A 19926-nucleotide genomic window follows, 5' to 3' on the forward strand; every position below is an offset into this window, starting at 1 on the left:
AGTTCACTGCTGAGTCCCTCGACGTGTTTTACCGGGCCCTCTCTGCTCTGGTGAGAAATTGCGCCTGTCCCCAAGTTTCTGCGACAGAGCACATGGAACCTTTAGTCAGAGACGCGTACGTTGCCGGCATGCAATCCTCCTCTATCCGCCAGCGATTACTGGAAAAGGACGCCCTCAGCCTAGCTGAGGCACGGACCCTCGCAACCTCCCTGGAGGTCGCCGACCTCAACGCCCGCGCATACGCCCCCGGCCACGCGGCAACCCCTTGGGCTTCATGGCACGCACCCTCCCCGTCCTCCGCTGACCCCGACCCCCCTCAGGCCTGCGCTGCGGGTCGCCCAGACAGGCTTGCGGGGCCCCGCTGTTATATTTGCGGCCTAGCTAAACACCCCCGCCCGTGCTGCCCAGCCCGCTCCGCTCTGTGCAAGAGCTGCGGGAAGAAGGGCCATTATGCTGTGGTCTGCCAGACCAAGTCGGTCACTGCTGTCCTGCGCAGTGACCGCGGATCGCCCCCCCGGACCCCCCAGGGCCCAGCGCGGCACACATGACTCTCCACCGCACCTCCGGCCCCCGCATCCGGCCCACGGGCCGCCCTGCCCCCGCTCCAGGCTGCCCCAATTGGCCCGCAGACACCGCTGACCTTGCCCCCAACCACCATGAGGGTCCCGCGGGCCCCGGACGCCGTGGGTGGGTCCCGGGCGCCGCCATTTTGGGGCCCGGCTCCACGTGTGGGCCCTGGGCGCCGCCATCTTGGGGCCCCGACTCCACGTGCGGGTCCTGGGCGCCGCCATCTTGGGCCGAAACAGAAAGCCCTGCCAGCGACTACTCTGCCAGCGATGATGACCAGGAACTCTCGCCACGACTTGCTTCAATCACCCTCAACCAGTCGCGACCACGCACGCTCGCCAAGACGATGACGCAAATCCTGCTCAATGGGCATGAGACGAGTTGCCTGCTGGACTCTGGGAGCACAGAGAGTTTCGTCCACTGCAACACAGTAAGACGTTGCGCGCTCCCCATCCATCCAGTCAAACATAAGATTGAGCTAGCCTCAGGTTCGCACTCCGTCCAGATCACCGGGTGCTGCATAGCGGACCTCATGGTCCAGGGGAGGGTTTTCAAGAACTACAAACTCCTCATCCTCCCTCCTCTCTGCGCACCGGCACTCTTAGGACTGGATTTCCAGTGCCACCTGCAGAGCTTGACCTATTCCCCCCCTTACTGTCTGCAGCCTCGCGTCCCTCAAAGTGGACCCCCCTTCCTTGTTTGCGAATCTCATCCCAGATTTTAAACCCGTCGCCACTAGGATCAGATGATACAGTGCCCAGGACCGGACCTTCATCAGGTCTGAGGTCCAGAGGCTAATAAAGGAAGGAGTCATCAAGGCCAGCAACAGTCCCTGGCGAGCCCAAGTGCTGGTAGTTCGGACTGGGGAGAAAAACCGGATGGTCATTGACTACAGTCAGACCATCAACAGGTTTACGCAGCTGGACGCGTATCCTCTCCCCCGCATTTCTGACCTGGTTAACAGGATCGCAAAATACAAAGTCTTTTCCGCGGTGAACCTTAAGTCCGCCTATCACCAGCTCCCCATCCGCGTGAGTGACCGCAAGTACACCGCGTTTGAGGCAGATGGGCGCCTCTATCACTTCCTAAGGGTTCCATTCGGTGTCACAAATGGGGTCTCGGTCTTCCAACGGGAGATGGACCGAATGGTCGACAAACACGGTTTACGGGTCACCATCCCGTATCTCGATAATGTCACCATCTGCGGCCATGACCAGCAGGACCACGACACCAACCTTCAAAAATTCCTCCGAACCGCAAAACTCCTTAATTTAACCTACAATAAGGATAAGTGGGTGTTTAGCACCGACCGCTTAGCCATCCTTGGCTACGTAGTGCATAACGGAGTGATAGGCCCCGAACCCGAACGCATGCGCCCGCTGATGGAACATCCCCTTCCCAACACTCTCAAATCCCTCAAACGCTGTCTGGGCTTCTTCTCCTATTATGCCAGTGGGTCCCCAACTACGCCGACAAAGCCCGTCCCCTCATCCAATCCACCTCCTTTCCCCTGTCGATGGAGGCCCACCAGGCCTTTAGCCGCATCAAAGCAGATATCGCAAAGGCCACAATGCGTGCTATCGACGAGTCCCTCCCGTTCAAGGTCGAGAGCAACGCGTCTGACGTAGCTCTGGCGGCCACCCTGAACCAAGCAGGCAGACCCGTGGCATGCTTCTCCCTGACCCTCCACGCTTCCGAACTCCGCCATTCCTCAGTGGAAAAGGAAGCACAAGCCATAGTTGAAGCTGTGCGATACTGGAGACACTATCTGGTCAGCAGGAGGTTCACCCTCCTCACAGACCAACGGTCAGTAGCTTTCATGTTTGACAATGCACAGAGGGGCAAGATCAAGAACGACAAGATTTTGCGATGGCGGATCGAGTTGTCCACGTACAACTACGATATCTTGTATCGTCCTGGGAAGCTCAACGAGCCTCCTAATGCCCTGTCCCGCGGTACCTGCGCCAGCGCACAGGTCGACCGCCTTCGCGCCCTCCACGCGGACCTCTGCCATCCGGGGTAACGCGTTTCTACCACTTCATCAAGACCCGCAACCTGCCTTACTCCATTGAGGAAGTCAGGGCTGTCACCAGGGACTGCCACATCTGCGCAGAGTGCAAACCGCACTTCTACCGCCCCGACCCAGCGCATTTAATCAAGGCGTCCTGCCCCTTCGAACGTCACAGTATAGACTTCAAGGGGCCCCTCCCCTCCAACAAGCGCAACACATATTTTTTGAGTGTGATTGATGAGTTCTCCCGCTTCCCTTTCGCCATCCCCTGCCCCGACATGACCACGACAACCGTCATCAAAGCCCTCCTGTTCATTTTCTCCCTGTTTGGTTACCCCGCATACATCCACAGCGACCGGGGGCAGGGCCGGCCCAAGGTACCGGCAACTCGGGCAGTCGCCCGGAGCGCCATGTGCTAGGGGGCGCCAGAGTCTCGGGTCCCGCGCATGCGCAGTTGGGCCGGTGCCAACCAGCGCATGCGCGGTGGCCGCCCTCCCCATGGTGGCTCCCTCCGCCCCCCCCCCTCCGGCCGCCCCCCCCCTCCAACCGCCCCCCCCCTCCGGCCGCCCCCCCGGCCTCGGCCCCGCCCCCCGCCTCGCCCCCCCCACCTCGCCCCCGCCCCCCCCGCCTCGCCCCCCCCTTGGCCCCGCCCCCCCGCCTCGGCCCCGCACCCCCCAGCCTCGGCCCCGCCCCCCCGCCTCGGCCCCGTCCCCCGCCTCGGCCCCGCCACCCCCCTCAGCCCCCCCCTCGGCCCCGCCCCCCCCGAATGGCGCTGAAGTTCAGCTTGCCCGGGGCGCCAGCAACCCTAGGGCCGGCGCTGACCGGGGGTCCTCCTTTATGAGTGACGAACTGCATCAATTCCTGCTCAGCAGGGGCATCGCCTCTAGCAGGACGACCAGTTATAACCCTCGTGGTAACGGGCAGGTCGAGCGGGTGAAGACCATCCTACTGGCCCTACGGTCCAGAGATCTCCCGGTTTCCTGATGGCAAGAGGTCATCCCCGACGCCGTCCATTCAATCTGGTCTCTCCTCTGTACCACCACTAACCAAACACCTCATGAACGTCTTCTTTTTTTCCCTAGAAAGTCGTCCTCAGGATCCCCGCTCCCGACCTGGCTGGCCACCCCCGGGCCCATCTTGCTCCGGAAGCATGTGCGGGTGCACATGTCCGACCCGTTGGTTACTCCACGCTAACCCGCAGTATCGACGGTCGGCAGGATACGGTCTCACTTCGGGACCTGGCACCCGCCAGCGTGCGGCCTCCCCCCCCCACATCGCCACCACCCTCCCTATCCCGATTCCCCCCAGTGCCCCCTGCGCCCCCACGAACCAGCGCACAGGGCCCCCCTTCCCTGATCACAGCGTCTCCACCACCGGCCCGGGGTACGGAGACAGACCTACGACCGACGCTCCCTGAGTCGAGGACGATCACCGGCGCGACGTCACCGGCTCCACCGCGGCGGTCCGCCAGAACACCACGGGCACCTGACAGGCTGATCGAGTCCATCTGATGCCACCATTGGACTTTGTTCGACTCTATTGTACCATTTGTTTTGCATTCAACTGTGATTAATTCTGTTCGCATTTGCCAAGAGCCAGTGGGCAGCCACCGTTTATCTCGATTTTCCCTACTCATATCACCAGTCCTTGCCCCCCCCCCTCTTTTCCACTTACCCCCCCCCCGGCTTCTTTCTCCACAAGGGGTGAATGTGGTGGTATGACTAGGAGCGCTGCCATTGGTGCAGAGCACCGGTTTCCCATTGGCTCTGGCTGGTCATGTGCCTCACGGCTGATTGGCTGAGACTAGTCATGGGACTGCTCACCAATTGGTCGAGAGACAAGTAGACCCCGCCTCCAAGGCGGGGTATAAGTACCCAGAGGTCCCGGCGGTCGGCCTTTCACTGTAGTCGACCACCGGGCTACCATCTAGCTGATTAAAGCCTAAGTTTGGACCTCAATCGTGTCTCGCGTCCAATTGATGGTACATCACAAGGCAAGACTGTGTGGAAGTGAAGTTGGGCATAACCATTTCCCTAGGGGTTTTGCCACTACATCACTCCCTTTGCATTTCTTCATGCTTTTAGATTCTTCCTGCAATCAAGCCAGAAGGTCTTGAGTTCCCATATTTGCATACATTATAATGGATGTCAATGCCACTACTGCTCAGTGTTTCCAGTGTTTTTGCCCCCACAGAGTATGGAAGGTAACTTAGAGAGTTACAAGGCACACCTGCAGAAGTGAAGAATTTCAGAGCTTGAAGAGTCAGGGCAGAATTATAAGTGAATTTCAATGTGAGGAAAGACAAATTGCAGCACCTATACACATGGACTTGTTTCTCACTGTTCCTGACAGGTCAGACCACACCAGCTGATTTTTGCTTTGTCTCCAATCCTTATCTGCAGTCAGTACTTATCAGCAGTAATTATGACATTCTCTGTGAGCATATTCTTGTATGCTGTTACAATGGCCACAGAAGAGGAGCAGATCGATAGTCGGGCAGCATTTAAGAGGGAAACATAATCATTTGGATATTACAGATGCACCATAGAAAATATCCTATATGGCTGCATCACAGCCTAGTATAGCAACTGCTCGGCCCAAGACTGCAAGAAACTACAGAGAGTCGTGAACGCCCAGTCCATCACATGAACCCACCTCCCATCCATTGACTCTGTCTACACCTCCCGCTGCCTTGGGAAACTGGTCAGCATAATCAAAGACCCCTCCCACCCGGCTTACTCACTCTTCCAACTTTCCATCGAGCAGGAGATACAAAAGTCTGAGAACACGCACAAACAAATTCAAAAACAGCTTCTTTACCGGACTCCTAAACGACCCTCTTCTGGACTGATCTGATTAATATGACACTCCTGAATGCTTCATCCAATGCCGGTGTCTATGTATTTACATTGTGTACCTTGTGTTGCCCTATTTTCTTTTCATGTACTAAATGATCAATTTGAGCTTCACGCAGAACAATACTTTTCACTGTACCTCAGTACATGTGACAATAAAGAAATCCAAATCCAAAGTTAAACTTATCGGCCTATCATTACCCACCTTTTGCCTACCTCCTTTTTAAACAATTGTGTCACATTTTTGTTTTCCAATCTGACGGAACCTCCCCCGAGACCAGCGAATTTTGGTAAATTACCACGAGCGCATTTGCTATTTCCCTCGCCATCTCTTTTAGTACCCTAGATGTCATTCCATCAGCGCCAGGAGACTTGTCTACCTTTAGCCCCATTAGCTTGCCCAACACTACCTCCTTAGTGACAATGATCGTTTCTAGGTCCTCACCTGCCATTGCCTCTTTGCCATCGATTGCTGGCATGTTATTTGTATCTTCCACTGTGAAAATCGACACAAAATATCTGTTCAATGCCTCGGCCATTTCCTCATTTCCCATTATTAAATCCTCCTTCTAATCCTCTAAAGGACCAATGTTTACCTGAGGCACCCTTTTTCGTTCCATATATTTGTAGAACCTTTTGCTATCTTTTTATATTCTGAGCTAGTTTACCCTCATAATCAATCTTACTTTTCTTTATAGCTTTACGATTTCCCAATCCTTTAGTTTGCCACTAATCTTTGCCACTTTGCTTCCATTTTCTTTCAATTTGATACCCTACTTTATTTCCTTAGATATCCATGATTGATTATCCCTTTTCGTACAGTCCTTCCTTTTCACCGATACTTTGCTGAGCACTGTGAAAAATCACTTTGAATGTCCTCCACTCTTCCTCGATTGCCCCACCATAAAGTCTTTGCTCCCAAAGCCAATTCCTCCCTCAATCCATTGTAATCTCCTTTGTTTAAGCACAAGACACTGGGATTGGATTTTACCTTCTCACACTCCATCTGTATTTTAAATTCAACCCTACTGTGATCGCTGCTTCCGAGAGGATTCCTAACTATGAGATCATTAATTATTCCTGTGTCATTAAACAGGGCCAGATCTAGACTAGCTTGCTCCCTCGTAGGTTTGAGGAAACCATCGCGGATACATTCTATAAACTCCTCCTCAAGGCTGCCTTAACCGACCTGGTTTGACCAATCCGACATACAAACAAAGAACAAAGAAAAGTACAGCACAGGAACAGGCCCTTCATCCCTCCAAGCCTGCGCCGACCATGCTGCCCGCCTAACTAAAATCACTTCCGGGGTCCGTATCCCTCTATTCCCATCCTATTCATGTATTTGTCAAGATGCCCCTTTATTGTCACTATCGTCCCCGCTTCCACCATCTCCTCTGGCAGCGAGTTCCAGGCACCCACTACCCTCTGTGTAAAAAAACTTGCCTCGTACATCTCCTCTAAACCTTGCCCCTTGCACCTTAAACCTATGCCCCCTATAATTGACCTCTCTACCCTGGGAAAAAGTCTCTGACTATCCATCCTAACTATGCCCCTCATTAGTTTGTAGACTTCCATCAGGTTGCCCCTCAACCTCCGTCGTTCCAGTGAGAACAAACCGAGTTTATTCAACCTCTCCTCATAGCTAATGCCCACCATACCAGGCACCATCCTGGTAAATATCTTCTGCACCCTCTCTAAAGCCTCCACATCCTGTATTATATTCTGTATTAAATTCCTGTATTAGACCTTCCAAAATGCATTAGATTAAAATCCACAATAATAATTCTGGTACCATTTTCACATGCATCAGTTATTTCTTTATTCATTGCCTGACCCACCGTGATGTTATTATTTGGTGGCCTTTGGATTACGCCTATCAGTGACCTTTTCTCCTTACTATTCTAATTTCCACGCAAATGGATTTAACCTTTTCCCCCATGGAATTTATCTCATCTCTCACTACAGCCCTGATATCATCCTTAAATATCAGAGCTACACCATTTCCTTTACCTTCCTGTCTGTCCTTCCGAATGGTCTGATACCCCTGGTATTTAACCCCCAGTCGTGACCACCCTACAACCAGCCTTTCATGGAAGATTGGTCCGGACAGAGAATAATTGTTGGCTATAGCTCTATATCAATGTAGGCAATGTATTGTAGCCCCCCACACTCAATTGGTGTGGATCTCTAAAAGAATACTGCCAAAGTCCTGGCATGTGCTGATGTATTCAGGGATAGGAATTTCAGGCAGGTTGGCTCCACTGAGTCCTGGATTTCTGTCCTAACTGGCTGATCCACCCTCAAGATCATGAGAGATATGAAGCCACAATACAGGTTGCTTTTTATTCTGTCCCCAAATGTCACCCGAGCTGCTGGGCGTGCTTTTGTTAAGGTGGACCCCAGCTGATTCTTGAATTGGGATCTGCTGCTGATTCCAGTCCAGTTGTCACATGCTTCATGGATACCTGTAAGGAAGCAACACTTAACCAATATTTGCAGCACATAAAAGTTCTAGGATTGGGAGTTGCCCTTGTCAATTGTTGCATATCCAGCTGCTTTCTGAAAGCCACTCGATTGTATCAACACCCGAACAGGCGCCGGAATGCGGCGACTAGGAGCTTTTCTCAGTAACTTCATACTTGTGACAATAAAAAGAATAAACAGCTACAGCAGTTCCACAAGAAGACCCATTATCATCTTCATAATGTATATTTATGTGCAAAATTCTGTTACTTGAAAAAGGATATGTGAAATAATGGATGTATCCTTTTTTCTTCTTGCACATGCACTGGTTTTCTGCTTTGGGTCTAAAAGGCATTCCATATAATTGTGATGATAACATTTGACCATGACAGTCCTAATTTTAATATACTTTCCCCGGTATCCTGACCAGCTATTTTGGGACAGTTTGCTGTCCCAGTATGACCGACCTATTGTTGCAGGTATGTTTCCATTAATAGGTTTGCAGACATGTTCCATTTTCACAAATCAGGTCAACTTACATTTGGTATTATACCATATTTGGTCAAAGGTACCAGAAAACTGTTTCAACTCATTTGATGTGTTAATAATATTCTTAAGAGGCAATCAAGCCTGGCAGAACACTATGCTATCTGAAATGATCATACTTGCAGTACTGCTACCATTCTTAGGCAAACTGCTATAATCCTCTGAATATCATTAATCATCACCTTTAGCCTGTTGACTGATGTTGTTATGCTTCACTTTGTCACTACTACGCCATGTTTTACTTTGCCATTTACTTTATCCACTACATTACTTGATCCAAATGTTATGGTCTCCAGATCGTCAGAGTTCGGGAATACGACCAAAGATGCGCGTCAGGACCCTGTGGAAATCTTGACATGCAGACCGTTGTGAGAATTGTCCAGGAAGTTTAAGTTTCCAGTGGGCAATTCCCCTGCTCCCCGGGACCCTGTGTGAACGTCTCTGACTCTGAGGTAAACTCGTAGACTGAGACCATAGACCATAAGATAGAGCAGAATTAGGCAATTCTGCCAATCGAGTACGCTCCGCCATTTGATCATAGCTGATATGTTTCTCATCCCCACTCTCCTGCCTTCTCCCCATAACCCCTGATTATCAATCAAGAAACTATCTATTTCTGTCTTTAAAAAAAAAAAATTTAGAGTGGCCAATTCATTTTTTCCAATTAAGGGGAAATTTAGCATGGCCAATCCACCTCCCCTGCACATCTTTGGGTTGTGGGGGCGAAACCCTCACAAACAGGGGAGACTGTGCAAATTCCACATGGACAGTGACCCAGAGCCGGGATCAAACATGGGAATTCGGCGCAGTGCTACCGTCTATTTCTGTCTTAAAGACATTCAGTGACTTGGCCTCCACAGCCTTCCAAGGCAATGAGTTCCACAGATTCACCACCCTCTGGCTGAGGAAATTCTTCCTCATCTCAGTTTTAAAGGATCCGTGCCCTTGGTTCTGGTCTCTCCTACTACTGGAAACATTTTCTCCACATCCATTCTATATAGGCCTCTCAGTATTCTGTAAGTTTCAGTAAGATTCCCCCCTCATCCTTCTAAACTCCATCAAGTACAAACCCAGAGTCCTCAACCCCATCTCATGTGACAAGCCCTTCAATCCCGGGATCATTTTTAGGAATCTCCTCTGGACCCCTCCAAGGCCAGCACATCCTTCCTTAGTTATGGGGCCCAAAACTGCTCACAATATTCCACATGGAGTCTGACCAAAGCATTATACAGCATCAGCAGTACATCCTTGCCCCTGTGATTCTAGCCCTCTCAAAATGAATGCCAACGTTGCATTTGCTGTTCTTTTTAAAAAATAAATTTACAGTACCAATTATTTTTTCCAATTAAGGGGTAATTTAGCGTGGCCAATCCACCTACTGCACATCTTTGGGTTGTTGGGGTGAGTTCCACGCAGACACGGGGAGATTGTGCAAACTTCACATAGGCAGTGACCTGGAGCCGGGATCGAACCCGGTTCCTCAGTGCCGTGAGGCAGCATGCGTTTGCCTTCCCAACTGCCAACTGAATCTGCATGTTACCTTAAGAGAATCCTGAACCAGGACTCCCAAGTCCCTTTGTGCTTCAGATTTCCAAAGCTTTTTCCCATTTAGAAAATAGTCTATTCGTCTATTCTTCCTACCAAAGTGCATAATCTCACACTTTTCCACACTGTATTCCATCTGCCACTTCTTTGCCCACTCTCCTAGCCTGTCCAAGTACTTTTGTAGCCTCCCACATCCTCAGCACGGTAGCATTGTGGATAGCACAATTGCTTCACAGCTCCAGGGTCCCAGGTTCGATTCCGGCTTGGGTCACTATCTGTGCGGAGTCTGCACATCCTCCCCGTGTGTGCGTGGGTTTCCTCCGGGTGCTCCGGTTTCCTCCTACAGTCCAAAGATGTGCAGGTTAAGTGGATTGGCCATGATAAATTGCCCTCAGTGTCCAAAATTGCCCTTAGTGTTGGGTGGGGTTACTGGGTTATGGGAATAGGGTGGAGGTGTTGACCTTGGGTAGGGTGCTCTTTCCAAGAGCCGGTGCAGACTCCACGGGCCGAATGACCTCTTTCTGCATTGTAAATTCTATGAATATCTTTGTATCATCTGCAAACTTAGCAACAATGCCCTCAGTTGTTTCTTCCAAATTTTTGATGTATATTGTGAATAGTTGTGGTCCCAACACGGAACCCTAGTCACTGGCTGCGATCCTGAAAAAGACCCATTTATCCCCACTCTCTGCCATCTTCCAGTCAGCTAATCCTCTATCCATGCCAGTGATACCATGGGCTCTTATCTTATTTAGCAGCCTCCTGTACGACACCTTGTCAAAGGCCTACAGGAAATCCAAATAGATCATGTCTACTGGCTCTCCTTTATCCAATTTCCTTCTTACCTCCTCAAAGAATTCTAAAAGATTGATCAGGCAGAGGGCAGCAGGCTGGTGCAGTGATTAGCACTGCTGCCTCACGGCGCCGAGGACCCGTATTCGATCTCGGTCCCTGATCACTGACCGAGTGGAGTTTGCACATTCTTCCCGCTGCGTGGGTCTTACCCCCACTAATCCAAAGATGTGCAGGGTAGGTAGATTAGCCACGCTAAATTGCCCCTTAATTGAAAAAAAGAAGAAGTGGATATTCTAAACTTATAAAAGACAAAGATTTGTCAGGCATGCCCTCCCCTTGATGAAGCTGTGCTGATTCAGCCCTATTTTACCATGTACTTCCAAGTACTCCGCAATCTCATCCTTAACAATGGACTCTAAAATCTTACCAATGACTGAAGTCAGGTTAAGCAGCCTATAATTTCCCATCTTCGGCCTCCCTCCTTTCTTAAACAGGAGTGTTACATTAGCCAATTTCCAGTCCTCTGGGAACTTCCCTGACTCCAGTGATTCCTGACAGATCACCACTGATGCATTCACAATCTCCTCAGCTATCTCCTTCAGAACCCTGGGGTTTATCCATTCGGTCTGGGTGGTTTATCCACCTTCAGACCATTCAGCTTCTCCGGCATCTTCTCCTTAGTGATAGTCACTACACTCACCTCTGCCCCCTGACTCTCTTGTCGTTCTGGTATGCCACTGGTGTCTTCCATTGTGAAGACTGATGCAAATTACCTATTCAGTTCCTCTGCCATGTCTTTGTTCCCCATTACTACTTCTCCAGCTTCATTTTCCAGTGCTCCAGTGTCCATTCTTGCTTCTCACTTACCTTTTATACATCGAAAAAAATCTCTTGCAATCTTCTTTTATATTACTAGCTAGCTTACACTTATCTTCTCCCCCCCCATATTTGTTTCTTTTAAAAAATACATTTAAAGTATCCAATTGATTTTTTTCCCCCCCAATTAAGGGCAATTTAGCTTGGCTAATCCGCCTAGCCTGCACATCTTTGGGTTGTGGGGGTAAGACCTATGCAGACACGGGAAGAATGTGCAAATTCCACATGGACAGTGACCCGGGGCTGGGATCGAACCTGGGTCCTCGGCGCCATGAAGCAGTAGGGCTAACCACTGGGTGACTGTGCCACCCTTATTGCTTTTTCAATTCTCCTCTGCTTGCTTTTAAAGGCTTTCGAATCCTCTAGTTTCCCACTAATCTCCACATTGTGTGATTTTTCTTTTGCTTTTATGCTGTCCCTGACTTCCCTCATCAGTCGTGGTTGCCTACTCCTCCCTTTAGCATGTTTCATCCTCCTTGGGATGATTTTCTGTTGTGCCTCCCAAATAACCCCCAAAAACTCCAGCCATTGCTGTTCCACTGTCTTCCCTGCTCGGCTCTCCTTCCAATTAACTCTGGCCAGTTCCTCCCTCGTATCTTTGTAATTACCTTTCTTCAATTGTAAAACTGTTATATCTGATTCCAATTTCTCCCTCTCAAACTTCAGGGTGAATTCTAACATATTGTGGTCACTGCCCCCAAAGGTTCCTTCCCTGTAAGTTCCCTAACCAAGTGCCTCATTGCACATCACCAAATCCAGAATTGCCTGTTCCCGAGTGGGCTCTACCACAAACTACTCCAAAAAACCATCTCATAGACATTCCACAAATTCCCTCTTGGGATCCTCTGTCATTTTCCAAGTCCACCCACATATTGATTTCCCGCATGATTATTGTATCATAGAATCTATGGCACGGAGACAGGCCCTTGAGCCCAAACTGATCCATGCCAACCAAAAAGCTCATCCAAGCTGACCCCATTTGCATGCAATTGGCCCATATCCCTCTAAAGTTACCTTTCTGATCCATGCATCTGTCCAAATGCCTTTTAAATGTTGTCAATATCCCTGCCTCGACTGCTTCCGTCGGAAGCTCATTCCACATACGTACCTCCTGTGTGTAAAAAAGTTGCTCCTCAGTTTCCCATTAATTCTTTCCCCTTTTAACTTAAACCTATGGCCTCTAGTTCTCAATTCCCCAACCCTGGGAAAAAGACTGAGTGCATTCACTCTATCCATGCCACTCATGATCTTATAAACCTCTATAAGATCACCCCTCAGTCTCCTATGCGCCAAAGAAAAAGGTCCTAGCCCATCTAATCTCTTCCTATAACTCAGTCCCTTGAGTCCTGGCAACATACTTGTAAATCTCTTTTTCATTCTCTCCAGTTTAATAACATCTTACCAAAACTGAACAGAATACTCCAGTTGCGGCCTCACCAACGTGCTGTACAACTGCAACATAACTTCCTAACTTCTATACTCAATGCCCTGACTGATGAAGGGGAGCATGCCAATAGCCTTCGTCACTAACTTATCTACCTGTGACTCCAACTTCCCTCTGTTCCACGATACTCCCTAAGGTCCTATCATTCACAGTGAAAGTCCTACCCTGATTTAACTTTCCAAAATGCAACATCTCACACTTATCTGTATTGAACTCCATTTGCCATTTCTCAGCCCACTTCCCTGTTGATCAAGAACCTGTTGCAATTTGTGATAAGTTTCCTCACTGTCTACAATACCACGTATTTTAGTGTCATCTGCAAACTTATTGATCATGCCTTGTACATTCTCATCCAAACTGTTGTTATAGATAACAAAAAGCAATGGGCCAGCACTGACCCCTGTGGCACACCTCTCTTCACAGGCCTCCAGATAGACTATGGGCGAAATTCTCCGCCCCCCACGACGGGTGGGAGAATAGCGGGAGGGCCTTCCCGACATTTTTGCCGCACTCCCGCTATTCTCCCCCCTCCCGCCGAAGTCCCGACCCGAATCGCTGCCGCCGTTTTTTTACGGCCGGCAGCGATTCTCAGCTGTTAGATGGGCCGAAGTCCCAGCCCTTTACGCCGTTTTTACGAACGGCAAACACACCTGGTCTTGCCGTTCGTAAAAACGGCGTGACTAACTCGCTATTAATAACCATGGCACCGATTGGCACGGCCGTACCACGGCCGTGCCAAGGGTGCCATGGGCCCGCGATCGGTGGGCACCGATCGCGGGCAGCGGGCCCGATGCCCGCGCACTACTTGTCCTTCCGCCGCCCCGCAGTATCCATTCGCGGGGCGGCTGAGGGGCAACCCGGCCCGCGCATGCGCGGGTTTCGCGCAAAAACGCGATGACGTCACCCGCGCATGCGCGGGTTGGAGTCTTCCAAACTGCGCATGCGCGGCTGACGTCATATGACGCGTCAGCCGGCGCTAATTCCGGCAAGCGGGCTTAACGATTTTCGTTAAGCCCGTCTTGCCGGAGCCTACGGCGTCGGGCTGCTAGCCCCGACCGGGGACCAGAATCGGTCCCCGGTCGGGAAGGGGCGCGCTGCCGTAAAACCCACCTGGGTTTTACGCCAGCTTTACGATTTCTCCCGTTTTGGGAGAATCGCGCCCTCTGTCTACTGCCCTGCCCTCATCAACCTTTCTGGTCACTCAAATTGCCTTTTTTAACTGCCTTTTTATCTCCTGATTTATTTTCTGTCCCACATCCTGACTACTGCTAGTAGGCCTGTACAGAACTCTCATCAGGTCTTTTTTCCTTTGCGACTCAACTCTACTCACAGATTCTACGCTTTCCAACCCTATATCACTTCTTGCTATATATTTCATTTAATTTCTTACTGACAAGGTAACCCCGCATCTGGCTGTCCTATCAATAGGACAGATATCCTTGGATATTTAGATCCCAGCCCTGATCCCCTTGCAGCCATGTCTCTGAGATGTCCACAATATTGTACCCACCAATTTCAATGTACGCGACAAGCTCATTTACCTTGTTTCATATACTGTGCGCATTTAGGTACAACGCGCTCAGTCCTGCATTGACCGCTCCACTTCTCAGCCCTAATTCACCATGCACTTCCAAGTATACCGCAACCTCATCCTCAATAATGGACTCTAAAATCTTACCAACGACCAAAGTCAGGTTAGCTGACCTATAATTTCCTATTTTCTGCCCCTTTTCCTTCTGAGCCATTTTCCAGTCCTCTGGAAACCTCCCTGACTCCAGTGATTCCTGCCACTTTAAATACTCTCTATCCTGTTACTTGTTCTGGAAACTTCACTTACCTTTCTTGAGCAGCACCCCCCCACCCCCTTTAACTAGCTTAAAATCCTCATCATTAACCGGCATTCCCACCTTTTTCTTTAATATTTATTTTCAAATTTTCCATACAACTGAATCCTTCCCCGCACTATTTAGTTTAAAGCACTATCTACAGTTCCAGTTATGTGATTTGCCAGGACTCTGGTCCAAACATCATTCAGGTGCAGACCTTCCCATCAGAACAGCTCCTTCCTTCCCCAGTACTGGTGCCAATCTCCATGATTCAAACCCATTTCACCCACACCAACCTTTGAGCCACGAACCCAAGCCCCAAGTAGGCAACACAACCTTCGAACTCTGAATCCTGGTCACAGAGAACAGTCTATGCCTCTATACTATCCTCAATTACGACTACATTTTATTTTCTCCCCCCACTTGAATGGCTCCCTGTACCACGATGCTTTGCTCATTCTTCTCACAGTCCTCGCTCTCATCCAGACATGGGACAAGAATCTCAAACCTGTTGGACAAGGACTGTGGCTCCTGCAACCCTCCCTGCTGGATCCCTCTACCTACCTCACTCATAGTCACACCCTCGTGTCCTTGACCACTGGCTGAATTCAGGATAGTTAATCTAAGGAATGTGACTGCTTCTTGAAACACAGTGGCCAGGTAACCCTCCCTGATGTGTCACAGCGTCCGAAGCTCAGACTCCAGCTCATCAACTCTGAGCTGAAGTTCCTTAAATAATCAACATTTGGTACAGATGTATTCACTAAACACTACAATGGGGTCCACCAGCTCCCACATCATGCAGTACAACACATCGTCTGGTCGCATCTCTATTTGATTTAATTCATTTTTAAATTGTTTTAAATTTGTAGCTGATTATTAGACTTTCTAACCTTTCTACTTTTTTACCTTTAATTTGAAGCAATTTAGAATAGGTAATACAAATTAGCAGTTATTTACCAGCCACTGAATTTATCGTTTTCCTATGCAATCTCTCCTGGACTGTATTTCAAACTCAGCCTGCTGCCCAGAGCTGTCCCTCTCAGATCCTGCTCTTTTTAAATCTCTGCGTGATAAGTGATAAAAGTAGTAAAGACTTGCCAACCTTACCCACTACTCATCAATCAGCTCTCTCCCTTGATATCAACTGCTGCAGCAGGGCAAAATCACTCACTGAAGAATCAAGAAGTAACAAAGCAAGGAGAAAAAGCAAATAGCAACTCTTCCCGCTCTGCACTGAGTTCCCACGGCCGAGCGATTAACAGGATGGATCAAGGAGCCATTTGCCGAGTGGGTGCATGCGGAAGAGGCCTCCTGTAAGGGGACCTCCCTCCGGGCCCTCGCCACGGCGGCACTCCCGTCCCCACCCAAAAAACACTCCAGCAGCCCGGTGTTGATAGCCACCCTCCAGTCCTGGAACCAGCTACAGCAGCAATTTGGCCTGACCAAAATGTCGGACAAAGCTCCCATCTGCAACAACTATAGGTTCACACCAACACTGACTGACGCCACCTTCAAAAGGAGGGACACTGACAGTCAGGGACCTATACACGGGCGACAGGGTCGTAACACTGGACGAACTGACAGAGAAATTCCAGCTAGCCAGGAGGAATGAGCTAAGGTATCTACAACTCAAAGTCTTCCTATGAAAGGAGACAAGGACGTACCCACAACCGCCACGACAGACATTACTGGAAGAGTTGCTGGATGCAACCATACTAGATAAAGGAAACTGTAGCGACATGTATGATCGACTGGTAGAGGGCCAACACCGTACTGGACGCAACAAGAAAGAAATGGGAGGACCTGGGGATTGAAATAGGGTGGGGACACTGGAGCAAAGCACTGCACAGGGTCAACACCACCTCCACATGCACAAGGCTCAGCCTGACGCAGCTAAAAGTGGTACATAGAGCCCACTTAACAAGAACCCGTATCAGTAAGTTCTTCCCGGGGGTGGAGGATAGATGTGAACGCTGCCAAGGAGGCCCGGCCAACTACGGCCACATGTTCTGGTTTTGCCCCAGACTTGCGGGGTACTGGACAGCCTTCTTCAAGGCAATGTCCAAAGTGGTGGGGATGAGGGTGGAGCCATGCAGAAAGTGGCAGTCTTCGGGGTTTCAGACAAGCCAGATCTATTCCTGGGGAGGAGGGCGGACGCCATTGCCTTTGCCTCCCTGATCGTCTGCCGTAGAATCCTGTTCGGCTGGCGGTCAGCAGCACCACCCAAAGCTGCAGACTGGCTGCCTGACCTCTCGGAATCTCTCCAAATGGAGAAAATCAAATTTGCCATCCGAGGGTCAGACAACGGCTTCCACAGAACATGGGAGCCATTCACCCGATTGTTCCGGGATCTGTTTGGGGCCAACAAACAAGCAGAAGAATAGCCAGATAGCCAGGAATCGGGGGAAAGTAGCCAAAGCATGAGAGGGAGAGATAGACCAGGAGAGGGGGGGGGGGGGGGGGTGCACGGCTAAACCTAAGAGGAAAGGAAGGCGAACCACAGGAGGGGGGGGGGTGGGTGGGTGGAGAGGGAAGGGACAGGGAACACGAGAGGAAAACCGGGGGGGGGGGGGGGACATGGAAATGACAGCCGGAAGGAGGGCACGGGATACGATAACAAACTTGGCATCTCCAGGAACAACAGAGAACAAGGAGAATACAGATGAAAGACGGGACGAACGGCTGAAGCAGAGGTGAGCGTGAGACGACATCGGCAGCGAGATCCGTCTGGGAGAAGCAAGTGACAACACCAATACCAAACCCATTCGAGTACTGCCCAAGGGGCTGGTTTAGCTCACTCAGCTAAATCGCTGGCTTTTAAAGCTGACCAAGCAGGCCAGCAGCACGGTTCAATTCCCGTACCAGCCTCCCCGGACAGGCGCCGGAATGTGGCGACTAGGGGCTTTTGACAGTAACTTCATTGAAGCCTACTCGTGACAATAAGCGATTTTCATTTTTCATTGTAATTGTTTATCCGGCACCCAAATGTATATTAACCTCCCAAGTCTCCGCACCCCCCCCCCCCCCCCCCCCCAAACAGTCGTCTACTTATGTGTTGTAAATAATTTTGCCAGTTGTACAGAGTTACTGATGTTGAGCTGGTGCACAATACCCTACCAGCTATTCTATTTTATTTTTTATTATTACTTTTTTTTGGTATGTTTGGGTGTGCCCTTCTCTTTTATATATGTATGTATATATATATTTCTTATTCTGTGTACATAACGGTAAATATACTTTGTTCAAAAACCCAATAAAAACATTTATATAAAACAAAACACTGCAATGAAGTTACTGTGAAAAGCTTATGCGCCACATTCCAGCACCTGCTCGGGTACACAGAGGGAGAATTCAGAATGTCCAAAAATCCATAACAGTACGTCTTTTGGGACATGTAGGAGGAAACCGGAGCACCCAGAGGAAACCCTCGCAGATACGGGGAGAATGTCCACAGAAAGTGACCCAAGCTGGGAATCGAACCTGGTTTCCTGGAGCTGTGAAGCAACAGTGCTATCCACTGTGCTACTGTGCTGCCCGATTTAGGCACTAAATGTACATTTTTAGTTAAATCGAACACCTCAGTGGAATCAGAATCATTCTCTGAACAACTCTCTCTCCTTGTTCCTTTATTCTAAGTGTTTCTCTAGCCAGGTCATGTCTGATAACTTTCTCTTTTTGAAACTCAAGCTTAACAGATTTCCATTTATTTTTCCAGTTCAGGTTTTTTCATTTCCACTTATTTTCAAGTTCAAGCTTCTGCTTTTCTCTTTCTATTTCTTTGTTCTTAACTGAATGTCAGCTCTAGCTATGAGTAATGGATTTTGGGTTCCTCTCTTTTTAATTCTAAATGCTGGATAATTAGTTAATCGTTTCATCCTTATGAAATCCTGCTTTCAAATCCTACTGAGTTTTGCTCCCGCAAGGGCCCCTATTTAGTTACAATTCCAGCTGATGTTAATGCTGGACAAGTCAGATCCTTGAGTGAAACCTGGCTTGATAGATTCTATTTTTGTTGAGAACTATGGGGGATAGCTACTGAACAGATTGACGGGAGTTTACTGGTTGGAAGAGTGAACTGAATAAATCTAGCACTCCTGCATTAAGAGTAAAATCACAGCTAGTTAAATGTTATAGCTCAGGGTCCTAATATCAGCAGAACCTGCCAGCAGGGTGTTTTTTTTGGAAAGAGCAGAGAGTTTGAAGCTGGAAGATTCCAGACAATCTTTTGGATGAAGGTTTAATAATACACCTATGTAGGCAAGATTGGAATTTTAAAACAATGTTCTGTGTACTTAATGACTGTGAGCTGTCTGTATCTGTGACTTGGGAGAGAGTGGTTTTAGAATGCTCTGTGATTGCTGTATTGAGCTGAGGACTATTAAAAAACTGTCCCTGTGAGTTGTGTTAGAGCTTTGTTAGAGCTGTGAGAGCTAAAAAAAAAAAGGACGGTACTGCTCCAGAGGCTTCTCTGGGGTATCAGCACCCTTCCTGTTGACTCCCTTATTTACTTTGTGGTTAGCATTTTGCTGCATGGATATTTAATTAATACATACCTTTATGGCGAGGAGGAATTAAGGAACTCAAAAGTGGCAAAATGTGCTATTGGAGATTTAGCTTTTGAACAGCAGAACTCAGACTTTTCTGGCATTTGGAGGGATTTGGTTCGATTGGTTGGTTGGTGGCTAATGAATTGACCAAAGGCCATTTTCTGCCCAGTGACAGGTGTTGATTGGATCCAACCCGTGTGAGATGGTTTTCAGAGAACCCAGGAAGGGACAGTCAGATTCTGGATGCTGAGTGGAGAAGCTGTGAACTGCTGTTTGTCTCGCTCTCTCTCTACCAAAATACTGCTTAGTTGCTGTTTTTTGAACCTGCAGTGACGTTGTTGAGACTGGATGAATCTACAGCGAAAACCATTACAGACTGGAAGCAAAACCTCCAACTGAAGACCTAGAATGTAGAAATGTGTACTGGAAGATGTCCATCTGAATC

General features: G+C 49.3%; 1 long non-coding RNA gene across 1 annotated transcript in view; it reads right to left on the minus strand.

The window, feature by feature from the left end:
• Positions 1 to 19926, minus strand: part of LOC119978600 — a 29853-nt gene that overhangs the window by 1510 nt on the left and 8417 nt on the right. The window lies entirely within an intron of this gene.

Source organism: Scyliorhinus canicula, chromosome 15 (genome assembly GCF_902713615.1).
Source record: "Scyliorhinus canicula chromosome 15, sScyCan1.1, whole genome shotgun sequence".
Taxonomy (NCBI): Eukaryota; Metazoa; Chordata; class Chondrichthyes; order Carcharhiniformes; family Scyliorhinidae; genus Scyliorhinus; species Scyliorhinus canicula.